This window comes from Eptatretus burgeri, chromosome 16 (genome assembly GCF_056783735.1).
Source record: "Eptatretus burgeri isolate ZD-2024b chromosome 16, Ebu_testis_v1, whole genome shotgun sequence".
NCBI classification, from domain to species: Eukaryota; Metazoa; Chordata; class Myxini; order Myxiniformes; family Myxinidae; genus Eptatretus; species Eptatretus burgeri.
Genome location: NC_140976.1, coordinates 54,811,223 through 54,826,310, shown reverse-complemented (window position 1 = coordinate 54,826,310; position 15,088 = coordinate 54,811,223). Strand labels below are relative to the sequence as shown.

General features: G+C 50.8%; 1 protein-coding gene across 3 annotated transcripts in view; it reads left to right on the top strand.

The window, feature by feature from the left end:
* Nucleotides 1-15,088, top strand: part of LOC147011091 (mast/stem cell growth factor receptor Kit-like) — a 72,734-nt gene that overhangs the window by 44,453 nt on the left and 13,193 nt on the right. The gene's annotated exons all lie outside the window — the stretch shown is intronic.

Genomic DNA, 15,088 nt, shown 5'->3' with positions numbered 1-15,088 from the left:
TTATCTCCTCATATATAAAGACGGTAGTTATCTTTGCACTTACCTGGACGGTGGTTATCTCCGTACTGTCGAGTAAATTAAGCAATCTGCTTAATATTGTTGCGGATTTCGCGCCCGCCGGCGTGCCGACGGCCACGTAACTCGAATCGCAGCACGTCGCCCACCGGACGGACAATCCAGTCGTGACCCTCTCGGACTAACGCCGGGAACCAGTCACGGGTGGACCTTTCGGTCTCACCGCGATCGAGCCAATCAGCCCCCGCGTGGGATAGGGTTGCTCGCCAAATTCGACCTACCTAAGTACCCACGCGGAGGGTAGACCGGGCGATCGCACCTCGCCGCAGGTCGACTTCGGACACGGGCCACTTAAGCGACCCGTTCCGTACTATCAGAATAACCGAGCGGTGTTATCATCGACCTCGACGGTTCGATTAATTATCGGGCGTATTCAGCCCACTACCAACCCTTTACGTGAAGCAAGATGAGGATTCAATGAAGGAATGACGAAGCGAAGCGGGAAACAGTTCAACACAAAGCACATTTATTCGCGACGAACGGAAAGCACACATATTCAATTCCACCAAAAGCACACAAAAAAAAGAAAACACAATTCCATTTACACAAAAAGCAAATATAAAAGCGAAGACAATGCAGAGCTAATACCGACTACCGAGCACACGGCAACACTTATACAATTCTACTTCACAGACGGTGCCGACAACACATACCCAAAACCAAGGAAAAGAATATCCTCAAGGATGAGGCGGGCCTGAGGCCGAGACCGGGTCGCTCCTACCCGTCTGGTGATGAGACGCGGAGCGGCGATGGCGCCTCACTCCGCGGGCCTCGCGGACAGTGCCTGGCAGGGGGTGGGAAAGGGGGCCCCCTTGGTCGCACTATCTCAGCGCGGGGGGAAACAGGAGGGGGTTGCTGATGCTCGGGGTATAGAGGATCTTTATTATCCCTGGTGTGCGTCTCCACCTCGGCCAGGTCGCGCTGCCGGCCTCCCTCGGGCGTGCAGCTCCCGGCACCGACGCGAGCACCCCCTCGTCTGCCTTCGCCGCTGCCGCCTCTCCGCCTCTGGACTCTCCACCCTGGACTCTTCTTTGGGCTCTCCTCGTTCGACTCTCTTCAGCTTCTCCAGCTACTGCAGGCTTCGGGCTCCAGACTTCCACACTCGCCCCCTCCGTTCCGACTCCTTCTCCCTCTCGACTCTCCTGACTGACGAACACCGTCCTTTTATCCCCCCGTAGCTTTGCCTTTGACCCCCTCCCTTTGACCTTTCACCTCGCTCCCCATTGGCCCGAGAAAAAGTGGGCGTGAAGGCTTTTTGATCCACAAATTTGCATATATCGATCGTTCTGGAGGCGGGGCCAAATCGCCCCTCGCTCACCGATTGGACGGCAAAAAGTGGGCGTGTGTCGTTTTTGATCCGTTTTTGAAGCACAAAATCCGTGATTTTGTACACGCTGTTCGACGCGCGCTCTGCATGAGTCCAACACCGGTACCCACAGCGGGGCAAGAACGGTGGCGATGCTACGGTTGCGAGGTGTGACGGGAAGGTCGTGGCGGTTGTGGTGAAGCGGCGTTGTGGTTGGTGGTTGATGTTGTGGTTGTGGTGGTAATCATGGCGGTTGGTCCAAAATAAAGATAGTAAAAGAAAAACGGCTATCCTGAAGAGTCGCAGCTCGCATAAATGACATGTATTCCCACTAGACAACGGGTTTGGGCCTAACTACACATATACTTGCCGAGATACCTCACCTAAGGGACCTGAATGGTGGTTTGCGAATCTGGTAACCACAACACTACCCCCTTCCCTTTTTACAGACTCGTCCCGAGTCGTCAAATTTTCGTGTGCCATCATGTGTAGTTTTCCCCTAGTACATTTTACCTACGGATCCCTGAGTGCGACATTCATGGTATTCGTGTCCCCAAAATAAATAACCTGAGGGCTGCGTAACTACCTAAACAAACTCACTCACACGGACGACTTAAATAAAATTGCCGGCGCTAGGACAGACATGCCGGGGGCGCACTCATATTTACAATACATCTTAACCTTAACTTACAAATTTTACACTAAACCATGGCCCAGGATCAATGAACTCTGCAAAAGAAAAGCAGTTAGCAGGGAGCCAGGCTGCCCGCATGCAGTCTCTGGCTCAAAACAATGCAGGTGACAGGGAACGTGGCTGGCTGCTCACACGCAGTCCAAGGCCTTCCCTTTTGAACTGAACGCAGTGAACCACAACGGTGCATGGGCTGCACAAACGCAGTCTCCGTGCCAGCTCAAGTGGCACACGCAATGAGCACAACGAATGGATGGATGAACACAAACACGGTGCACGGGCCGCCACTGCAGGCCCGTGTTGTAGCTGCCAACAGGGCAGTTCTCGCAGCTTGCAAACTGTTGCCTTGCGGATCCTGGCGCACATGGAAATGAACAGGGGGGGGGGGGCAAAGCAAAAATTGAACGGGGCTGGTGAACGTGGGCAGTGGGCATGGCATGGCAAAGGTGGCAGGCAAACACAGCCCGCAGAAGAAGGCCGCTGCAGGCAAACACAGCCCGCAGATGAACTGGCCGGCACAGGCCTTGAAGTACCACAGCTGCAGATGAACTGGCCGGTACAGGCCTTGCAGCACAACAACAGCTGCCGATGAAGTTAGCCAGCCTCTGCCTTGCAGCAAAACACGGCCAGCCGATGAAGTTGGCCAGCCTTTGCCGTTCAGTGGAGGTTGGTGGAGGGAGTGCGGTGGTGCTGGCCACTTGGAAGGCGGGCTCGGACCTACCTACCTGTCTCCCTCCCAACCTATCGCCTTTGCCTGTTACTGTACATACCCACTCCCTTAATTTGTCAAACCCCAATTTAGCCCCCTTAGTTTTTTGTTGTTTTTATTTTTACTTCCCCTCTATAACTCGTCCCCTAACCCCCTTTATCGTCTTTGTTCGGCTAACCTATCCTGTCACCTAGCCTACTCCCAACCCCTACGTTCCCTTCCCGGAGGGGACTAAGGGAGAGCTAACGTCCTGTGCCGAGGCCCAACGAAGCCTCAGAATGGCCTCCCCAGAGTTCGGCGATCTAACCCAAAGTGGGTCCAGCGGCCCACAACGACAGCGAGGGGATGGATGGTGCGGAGGGGTACATCTCCTAATCTACCCTAACCATTTAACTGTTAAACTACCCCGGGGCTTTCAACAAGCGCCTCTCGCTTAAACTATTGGTTCTAACAACCCAGATTCCCGTCGCCTGTGTTGGTGTCCTCACAATTCCGGGCCTCGCCCCCCAATTTTCTCTCCGTGCCCTCACACGGTCTCCTGGCTGGGACACGTGGCTCCCTTTGGCAGGCACGACCCTCTGCCGATTCTCCCGCTATGGCACCCCCGGGCACTACACTGCCTCCGAGCCTACCAGCTCCCTAACACCGGGGAGTGCCCCCCATGGCACCTCCCCTGAAACGCACACGTGGCAGGCCGGCCTCCCGGGCCCCTTTCCGAGGGTCACCCGTGCCCACAACACTGCCCACGCGGCTAATGGCGCCCCGGGCCCCCGCACCAAGCAGGCGCACCCGTGCCCACTACTCTATCCCGGCCCCCCATGGGCCCATGGCCTACCGCGGCCGACTAGCCTGGTGCCCGGGGTACCCACTCAGCGATACTCACCTTTCGCAGCCACGCTCCCAAGCCCGTCAACAGGGCTCCTGCACCCCTCCAAATGGGTCTCGAGCCTACATTCCCACCAACGGCAAAACGACCTCCATTTTGTAAATTTGACTAACCCCCTAACTCACTTTACTCTGACCCCGGGGTCCCTTGGGCGGGAGTCACTCCTCCCCCCAATCACTCATCGCACCATGCATTCCCCATTCACTCCACACACACAGACCCGCTGGCCTCACTCACTCAACATGTACACGTACTCTCCTCACAACCCACAACTCTTCAACACACACACCGCTGAACTCTGCCATCCTTCTATCTGCATCCCCTAACTAACTCGTGCTCCCACGTCGTCCCTTAAACTACAGCACGTTCCTTTTAACACTACGTAGCTAAACTACGTCCCCTCTACACACTCACAAGTCTGTCACGGTCTCCAAATCAATCATTTTATTTCCCAACCTAAATCTGGCTACAATCCCTCGACCTAATCCATTCCACGGACTCCATGAGGACTTACCCCTGCCCCATGAAGTCGGTCGAGCTAAGCTAACCCTTCCCCCTAACTAGTTTCCATCCTGTGCCCAGGCCAAGGAGGTCTTCCACCCCTTGCCCAGGAATCCTGTGTACCCGAAAGTGAGGCTTGTTCCTTTTTTTTTTTTTCTTTACATGCGCAGCGCCAGCGCGGCAACTCAGAGCTCGCGCACTTTGCACCTGCCCGTGACGTCATGCAGCTGCACGTGTTCCTCGTCCCTCCTTGGACGCTACCATCCGGCAGAGATACCCCTCCTGCCGGATTCCAACCACACGTGCAGCCATGACGTCACCGTGCGCAAAAAAAAAACACAAGCCCCACGTCTCGAGGGGTTTCCCACGCGAACACATGTGCTTTGCCCGTTGGAGCTTAACACACACGATCGCGTGGAGAACCCGTCCGGTCCAAATCCATTTACCTGCCTAAACTTTGTCCGTCCGCGGGATCGGCAAATCCACCGCGTGCGTTTCCGGACCGGGACTTCACTCTCGCAAGCGAGCACGTGGTGGTCTCGTGCGTTGCACAGCACGGACCGCGTGCTCACTGCTGGGTGAACCCGGCACGGTCTCCGAAATAGCTACAGCCGCTACTCGGCTTTCTTTCTTTACATGTCGCCGTCGTCGCCATTCCACACACGCATACCTGCGTGTTACGACGCACACAGTCCACACCATTAAACTCACACCGGGAGACGCGGCTGCGTGCTCCCGCATGCCAACCGACATCTCCCTCATATACCGCTCTCTCACACACACGGTCTCCCTTGCACACAGCGACCTTGCGCACGGCCGTTCACTCACGCGTGCGGGGGCACTCACCCGCGGTGCCTCACTCGCACTCCGTGCCTCATCCACGCACGCGGGGGCACTCACCCGCGGTGCCTCATCCACACACCGTGCCTCACTCATACACGCGGGGGCACTCAACCGCTGTGCCTCATCCACACTCCGTGCCTCACTCACACACGCGGGGGCACTCACCCGCGGTACCTCACTCATACACACGGCGACACTCAAACACGCGGTCTCTTCCACACACGGTGCCTCACCCACACACGCGGGGGCACTAACCTGTGGTGCCTCATCCATACTCCGTGCCTCACTCACACACGGTGCCTCACCCACACACGCGGGGCTGGGAAGCACGTACTCCGGCACCATCGCCACCACACCACTCACACACGGGGTCGCTTCCACACACGGGGACGCACTCACACCTTGCACCACACACACAGGGACAACCACACTGGGGATTTGTGTCCCCACAAGGGTCTCCGGGGCCTCTACACCCCCCAAGCTCTCCGTGCACCCGTCCACAGCACTCGTCCCCTCAACCTCGCAAAACACGACCGAACTCACCTGGTCGTGACTCGCCTCAAGGGGGCATACTCCCTCCCCTTGTTCCTGGAGGAGGTCATCCAGCTGCTCGCACTGGGTCACCACACGCTCCGCGAGCTCACCCCCATTGTCCTCCACTACCTCCGTGTGTGTGTGGGCGTCACTTACCCCGTCTTCATCGTGTTTATTGGTCTCTGCTTCTTTCTGGCGTCTTTCCCTTATCTTTATGTAGGTCAACCTTGCTTTCTCTTTAAGTCGCTCCCGTCCTTCCCTGTTTTTCACTCCTTGCTCTTTCACGATCTCCGCGTACCTCATCCTTGCTCTCCGTATTAATTGTTCTTTTCTCTCCCTCGCAATTACTTTCACCTCGTCTCTTGTCTCCCGAATTACTTTTTCCTTACCCGCCTCCACCGCGGGCCTGTCAGCCGTTGCACCCCCTTCCAGCTCGTTTGTTCCGACACGTGGAGTCGCCATTTTAAGTTCCCTGCTCACGGCCTGTTATGACTCTTCACTCGGCCGAGTAATGACAGAGTCGAATGAGGGTTTTCGAATGATACGATTTATTTCAGAAGATGGCACTACGCATGCGGAATGCAGCCCAAAGGCCCTTCAGTCAGGTGCCCCCGGACCACATTGAGATTCTTACTTCAAAACAGTTGTATATATAATCACACAAAAGCAAAACTGGGTGTGGACTACAAGTGTGTGCTAAGGGATAAAGAAATAAAGAAATAAATGCGGCAGTGGGCTTCTTTCCCCCCTCCCTAGGGGCCCTCAGGGAAGTTGGATCAGTCAATCCTCAGATTCGCAACCCAACAGTTCATCTTGCAAACTAATAACTTTCTAAGACTCCTACACCCCTACACTGGCACCTGCTGATAGCAAAGGCGAAACTCTGGTGATGACTAAGAACAGGAATGTGTGGGATATCAGCATACACAGTTTTCCCAAGGACATGCTGTTGTGCAGCTGCAGAGCCATAAAGAGTTATCAAAGACATAGTGAAAACAGCATGATACATTTAAAGCAACATTTTAAAGCAAGGTTTGAATAATACACAATTACAAGCAAGGTTAGAATCCCGACAGCTGATTAACACACAGCTAATGGTCCAAAATATGACCACCTAGCATATCATCATAACAGTTTCCCTCCTTGGTCATATTTTGACCATACCCAGCCACACCTGATACTCACCAACCGAGTGGACCCCTATTTGGTTCCTGTAGCAGCTACCCCTAGGCCCCCGTGCCTGCCAAACGGGATTTGCAAATGCCGTGGATAGCCATCAACATTCCCCAAATGAGAAGTCCCCAACTGCCGGTGGTTCAGGTTAGCTTCTGTTGCCTTTTGTCTTGCCCACTGCCACAAGTCTCCCATTAAGTTGTCATATACAAATTTGATGTTAAGTCCACACAATATTAAAGGCACTACAAGTCTATACAATATTAACAGCAACATTATTATTTAGGCAATTATACTCAACACTAATTACAACAATAATATTTACAATATGCAAATGTAATAATGGGTGAGCAGCACTGTGAGCGCTCAAGGCATGGTGTAAGCTCCTTTCTCAACTTGCGCTAGAAGACAAAAGAGTCTCATGAGATGCATATTTACATATAAGGGTCATACAAGTATTTTCCATACATGCCTTCACTATCTGGTATTGTCCATTTTCCACGATTATGCATATGCTAGTCAAAACACTGCCACATCTATCATAAACCTCCATCAGCATTTTACTTGTAGATTTCCTTTCTTTCTTGTTACAACTTCCTGTATCTTCGTGTGTAGTGAGATGTATGAGTCCATGTTTGGCTTACCTTTTCACTTGAAAGTTCGTTGAGTAATCAGTAATACCTGGAAGAGTCTTCCCCAGGGCGCCCCTCCGCCAGAACACCTTGTTGGCTCCTCAGCTGGTGGGGGTCGGGTCTGGTTGTGGCCCCATACAGAGGTCATCGGGGTCTTCCTCCATGAGTTCGCTGTTAATTATTATGATGGCCTGGGTGAGGGGTGAGGCTTCACAGCATTTCTTTAGACAAATGGAAATGAGACGTTTGATCAGAAATACTCCAAAAATGATTCCCATGATGATTAGGATTGCTGCCCCTACCAGGCACAGTAACCAGTCTCCCCAGTCATGAAATATAGATCTCCACCCTGCGTAACCCTCCTTGCGTTCCACTCGATCGCTCGTGAGAGCTTCAAGCCTTATAGGTGAAATGTGTTCTTCTCTGGGAGGTTACTGTATTTTCACAAGATTTCACAACTATACTCCAAAAGGGTTCTTTAGGGGCCCATGGAACTTGGGTAATTAGAGATGCGTGTTGACCCCATATGAATCCTATTTGTGCAAAGTGCCCCCGCTGGGTTTTGTCTTGCGTTTTGTTCTGCCAAGCCACTTCTGTCTTTTCTGCATTTTCTGACGTCCCCCCCTCCCAACAGGTTTTATCATAGCATAAGACCATCGAATCGATTTTATTTCCTCGTTTCATTCTATCAAATCATAAGTTTCCTCGGCTTGGACGCAAGACAGTTCTATGAGCTGCTGTGGCTGGATGGTTGTCAGCCCTCTGGAAATGAGTGGTGCGGTCTTGCCAGGTTCCTTTGAAAATATCTTTACCTTATCTAGTTCTTGGTTGTATGTTTTCCCCAACCTTCCGTATTCACCTGCTTCCATTCTTTCTCCAGCCGCTCCCCTCCTATGTCGCTGTGGGGTTGGTACTGGTTCATTTCCGTGTCCCCCTTTGCCACGGAGGTGTATACGGTTTCTTTGGCTTGAGTGTGTTAGTGTGTTGCCTAGTGATAGGTCCCCCCCACAAAGGAGTAGTGTCAGTACCAGGAGTTGCATGTTGTGTCGTCAAAGGTTCTGTCACTGTCTCCATTACTACAAGGTTTACAGCATGCCACTGCACTGAACACTGCAGTCAACTGCAACATAATGACAAGTATTTGTGTAAAAGATTATTTTTAAATGATACCTCCGTACGAGGCTCCCACCATGACTAGAGCTTGCAGGACTGGAAGTTGCTCTGGGTGCGTGGTGAGTGGATGTGAAGGCCAGAGACCTTACTGTACACTACTGTGGATTTTGATCAGGCAAGCATACCTTCCATCCATCTCCTTGTCTGACGGCCAGTAAAGTGTTCTGGTGTTCGTTGCTCCATCTTGTGGTTCAGGGGCGCATCTCAATCTGTTCACCATTCTTCCTAACTCCCCTGCACTATGTCCGTTACTAACTGCCATTGAGATGTGCGGTGTTAGTCCTTCTCTGTGCTTCATTAGTTCACGCTCTCTGGCGGCTTGTTTCACCTCCACCGCCGCTCCTTCCTTCCCGATCCATCGGTTGGTTTTCATCAGAGAGCGTTTGACGGTGTAATCTCTATGTGCTTTGGCCACGTATTCATAATCCTGCCCTGTTTCATCGTAGTAGACAGTGAGTGCAGTGCAAAGCCAATTCCATTCCTTCCAGATCGATGTCGTTGCTCAGCAACCATTCCTCTACATCCCTTTAATTCCGCTTATGCTTCCCAAATCCAATGAATTTATCCTGACAGATAGAGGCTCATATAAAGACCACAGACATGCTTTTCTGTCCGCTTCCAGACAAACATCTCGACCCTGACAGGCAGAGAATCGAAACGCTCCCTCGTCAAGGCCCACGATGGCTGCGTGTTCAAACAGCACGAGCACCGCCCGTAATTTTTCCCCAAAAACACCGCTATCCTCATCAGTGCGTAGCCTACCAAACGTCTTTGTTCTTGGATGTCTGACATGTAAACAAGGACAAATGTGTCCAAGAGCCACGTCCTAAAGGTTTTGTCTTCACCAGAAGAAGAAGAAGAAGAAGAAGAAGAAGAAGAAGAAGAAGAAGAAGAAGAACAACAACAACGCGGAGCTCTCTTAGAGCCGGCGTTCACTACGCGAGACGCGGCGAAAAGATAAACCCACTTTAAATAAAATCCATTCCTTGTTCAAAGCATTTAAATCGCCCTTTCCATCTGTTGTAGTAATCAACAATAAACCTTTTCGATCGGCTTTATTCTCACAAAACCCATACGCATATCTACAACAACATAAATATACATAGGGTAAGAATAACAAAATACAATAACTTGTACACATAATACTGAAGGCAAACTCCATACTCTAATCCCAATTACATTCCTCAGAGTACACCATTCCTAATACAGTATACTACATACCATTACTGTTCCAGCACGACCCTCCACGGAGCACGCGGCATACGAGTCATCACCAGCCACCGACCCCCATACACAGTGCTGCCACATCCGCCCAATCTCCGTTGCCGCTAATCACAGTACGGCACTTCATTACCACAACACCATCCATCCTAAATCCCTCGGTCCTGCGCCTCTTCCGCGTCTCTTTTATTTTTTATTTTTTCTCTTTTCCTCTTCCGGTCACGAAGCCCAATCAACAACAACAACAACAACAACAACAACAACAACAACAACAACAACCGGAACAAACATATATATATATATATATATATATATATATATATATATATATATATATATATATATATATATATATATATATATATATATATATATATATATATTACAGCCTTGTTTCAAAGCATTGTCGCTTCCATGTTCCGATAGCGCGTGCACTCGCCTCGAAACACAAAATCGAGCGATCCTTTGAAACGTCAATGTCCTTATTAATTAATTTTACCACAAAGCTATCTCTTTAAAATCTAGTTTGTCCACCATATTCAAAATCAGCCGCCTCGAGAAATTCTTGTACATTGCTCCGACAAGCAGGCACATTCACAGCAGGGTGTTAATTGCACTTTCAAGTTTGACAAAGCGCGCTGGGCCCATGCGTGATTACGTCATCACGCACTCACATGAGCAATACGTCTTATCAGCGCGTTGGTTTTTACGATCAAACTCACGGAACAAATATTTGACGACATCTCAAATACGTTCGTTTTAAATCGGAATTTTTACAGAATCCTAAGAAGGGCGTCCCCATCTTGTAAAATGTGCTAATCCATTTCGTAAACCCTCACGATAAGCTGTCCTTCGACGGGACGATTTCGTGCTTTCGGCGCGCCTGTTAAATCCTATGGCACGTCACGTGACTCGCAAAACCCCATAAAATATCAGTTTTTTTTCCCAGATTTACGAAAATCAAGTATAAAACATGCTTAATGACCCCAACAATGAAACCATAATTTAAACTGACGTTAAAACGAACCCGTAACGTCGATCAGCCTTACGAAACATGCAAAGTGGAAACAGAACTGAATTTCAATTTGAAATCAAAATGATGCTCCGTGCAGACCATCCATTTATCACGTACAGTGTTCAAAGCCAAAACAGCATGCAGAGTTTATCGGACCATGAGAAAACCCGAACGTTGGTCCATTTGACATCCCATTTGACAAACTGTCTGCTGAAGTGGTTTTAATTATTCAATTCCCCATCCAGTTCACACACACACACACACACACACACACACACACACACACACACACACACACACACACACACACACACACACACACACACACTCTCTCAATGACATTTGCCCATCACTGAATTAACAACACGTGCAGAATCGGTCATCATCGTCCTTCCTCCGGATTTGGTGTGCGCAATTCACCTCGTCCAAAGTCTTCACATTGACGATGACGACCCATCATTATCTCCATACAAACATACAAGTTGTTCCACACATACAAGTTCCAGGTTGGAACACTCAACTTACGTCTAACACAAAACTCAACCTTCCCCACCACATTGTATTCACAAATACATCCAAACAGGTAACTCTACAAACAGCCCTTCTCCTGGCTCATTAACCTTGTGTTCTTTTCCCGTTGGTTCAAGATTCCCTCTGAATCGAATCGCTTACGTCCTGTCTCACTTTGTGACTCCGTTAGCCACGCTGCAAACGCTCTCCAGTGTTTTCCACTTTCACCGATAACTTTAAGTGTTGTTCCTTTGGGTAACTCTATGTTCTTTGCAGAGTTATTCCCCATCTTTTGTTCTTATCTTACCAACCGCCTAATAGCTGTAAATCGTTTCTCCTTTTACACCGGGACCGAGATCCCTTTCGACCCGCCGCCTAATAGCCTCACACCCAATGAAGGCCTCTAACCTTCCCTCTCTTGGTACAGGATTCCAACCTGTTTCCTCCTTATTTCACACGGATACCTTTATCCTCGACCCTTACCGGTTCTAACATACGGCCTGCCAGCCCTCTTTGTGCCCTTCAAACAAACCGCATTCGAATCACCTCATATGTTTTTACCGTTACAGTTCTTGATCCGAGCAGATCCTGGAGCTGCGTCCAGCGGGGCACTGCCCACCAAGTGTACAGTTTTCACCTAACTAGGGCTCCCTGTCTTAGGTGCCCTATACGTGCAATTTCCACGTACCTTTAGCTGAACCCTTGTGATCGCTGTACACCAAGTGGAGTCCCGCCGTCCACACCGCCAGCATCAGTCGCATCCCATCCTCGTCGCCAATTGTTATGACTCTTCACTCGGCCGAGTAATGACAGAGTCGAATGAGGGTTTTCGAATGATACGATTTATTTCAGAAGATGGCACTACGCATGCGGAATGCAGCCCAAAGGCCCTTCAGTCAGGTGCCCCCGGACCACATTGAGATTCTTACTTCAAAACAGTTGTATATATAATCACACAAAAGCAAAACTGGGTGTGGACTACAAGTGTGTGCTAAGGGATAAAGAAATAAAGAAATAAATGCGGCAGTGGGCTTCTTTCCCCCCTCCCTAGGGGCCCTCAGGGAAGTTGGATCAGTCAATCCTCAGATTCGCAACCCAACAGTTCATCTTGCAAACTAATAACTTTCTAAGACTCCTACACCCCTACACTGGCACCTGCTGATAGCAAAGGCGAAACTCTGGTGATGACTAAGAACAGGAATGTGTGGGATATCAGCATACACAGTTTTCCCAAGGACATGCTGTTGTGCAGCTGCAGAGCCATAAAGAGTTATCAAAGACATAGTGAAAACAGCATGATACATTTAAAGCAACATTTTAAAGCAAGGTTTGAATAATACACAATTACAAGCAAGGTTAGAATCCCGACAGCTGATTAACACACAGCTAATGGTCCAAAATATGACCACCTAGCATATCATCATAACACGGCCTTCATGCCCGCCTGCAGGCATCGGCCCATGTTCTGCGTCTCACCCCGTAGCTTTCTCGTTTCTTCCTTCATGTTTGTTTCCATTTTAGTTTTCATGCGTTTTATTTCGTTTGTGAATGTATCCATCTTTTCGTTTATTTGTTTGTTCATGTCTTTCATTTCGTTTTTCATTTCATTTGTCATTGCCGCATTCATTTGTGCCAGCATGGTGAATAGCTGGGCCATGTCGGATGCACTCAAGTGAGCCGTTTCGGCAGGGGTTGGGGAAGGGTCTTGGTGGAGAGGGGGGGGGAGGTGTCATACACCGCGGCAGCTGCCGCACCCACCTCGGGCCCTGGGTTCAGTTGGGCGAGTCCGTGTTCCTGCACAATCAACATTTCCTGCTCGGGGATTCCATCCTGGACCATGGATCCTACACATTCTACATCCATTTCTAATACCCCCGGCTCCCGCTCGCCTTGAGACGCCATCTTGCTTCTCGTGAAGGGTTAATTTGCTCGCTCGTAATTTGGAGGGAATCGGGGGTCGCTTCTCTCACCCCTGGACCGATTCCCGTGAATTTAGCCGGAGACAGGAGAGCCCGTTTTCCTGTTCTCCGATACCAGTGCCGAGAGGAGGGCGATGAATTTGTATCGCACGACCTGACACCAGTGTTGCGGATTTCGCGCCCGCCGGCGTGCCGACGGCCACGTAACTCGAATCGCAGCACGTCGCCCACCGGACGGACAATCCAGTCGTGACCCTCTCGGACTAACGCCGGGAACCAGTCACGGGTGGACCTTTCGGTCTCACCGCGATCGAGCCAATCAGCCCCCGCGTGGGATAGGGTTGCTCGCCAAATTCGACCTACCTAAGTACCCACGCGGAGGGTAGACCGGGCGATCGCACCTCGCCGCAGGTCGACTTCGGACACGGGCCACTTAAGCGACCCGTTCCGTACTATCAGAATAACCGAGCGGTGTTATCGTCGACCTCGACGGTTCGATTAATTATCGGGCGTATTCAGCCCACTACCAACCCTTTACGTGAAGCAAGATGAGGATTCAATGAAGGAATGACGAAGCGAAGCGGGAAACAGTTCAACACAAAGCACATTTATTCGCGACGAACGGAAAGCACACATATTCAATTCCACCAAAAGCACACAAAAAAAAGAAAACACAATTCCATTTACACAAAAAGCAAATATAAAAGCGAAGACAATGCAGAGCTAATACCGACTACCGAGCACACGGCAACACTTATACAATTCTACTTCACAGACGGCGCCGACAACACATACCCAAAACCAAGGAAAAGAATATCCTCAAGGATGAGGCGGGCCTGAGGCCGAGACCGGGTCGCGCCTACCCGTCTGGTGATGAGACGCGGAGCGGCGATGGCGCCTCACTCCGCGGGCCTCGCGGACAGTGCCTGGCAGGGGGGTGGGAAAGGGGGCCCCCTTGGTCGCACTATCTCAGCGCGGGGGGAAACAGGAGGGGGTTGCTGATGCTCGGGGTATAGAGGATCTTTATTATCCCTGGTGTGCGTCTCCACCTCGGCCAGGTCGCGCTGCCGGCCTCCCTCGGGCGTGCAGCTCCCGGCACCGACGCGAGCACCCCCTCGTCTGCCTTCGCCGCTGCCGCCTCTCCGCCTCTGGACTCTCCACCCTGGACTCTTCTTTGGGCTCTCCTCGTTCGACTCTCTTCAGCTTCTCCAGCTACTGCAGGCTTCGGGCTCCAGACTTCCACACTCGCCCCCTCCGTTCCGACTCCTTCTCCCTCTCGACTCTCCTGACTGACGAACACCGTCCTTTTATCCCCCCGTAGCTTTGCCTTTGACCCCCTCCCTTTGACCTTTCACCTCGCTCCCCATTGGCCCGAGAAAAAGTGGGCGTGAAGGCTTTTTGATCCACAAATTTGCATATATCGATCGTTCTGGAGGCGGGGCCAAATCGCCCCTCGCTCACCGATTGGACGGCAAAAAGTGGGCGTGTGTCGTTTTTGATCCGTTTTTGAAGCACAAAATCCGTGATTTTGTACACGCTGTTCGACGCGCGCTCTGCATGAGTCCAACACCGGTACCCACAGCGGGGCAAGAACGGTGGCGATGCTAAGGTTGCGAGGTGTGACGGGAAGGTCGTGGCGGTTGTGGTGAAGCGGCGTTGTGGTTGGTGGTTGATGTTGTGGTTGTGGTGGTAATCATGGCGGTTGGTCCAAAATAAAGATAGTAAAAGAAAAACGGCTATCCTGAAGAGTCGCAGCTCGCATAAATGACATGTATTCCCACTAGACAACGGGTTTGGGCCTAACTACACATATACTTGCCGAGATACCTCACCTAAGGGACCTGAATGGTGGTTTGCGAATCTGGTAACCACAACAATATACTTGAAGATAAAATAAATG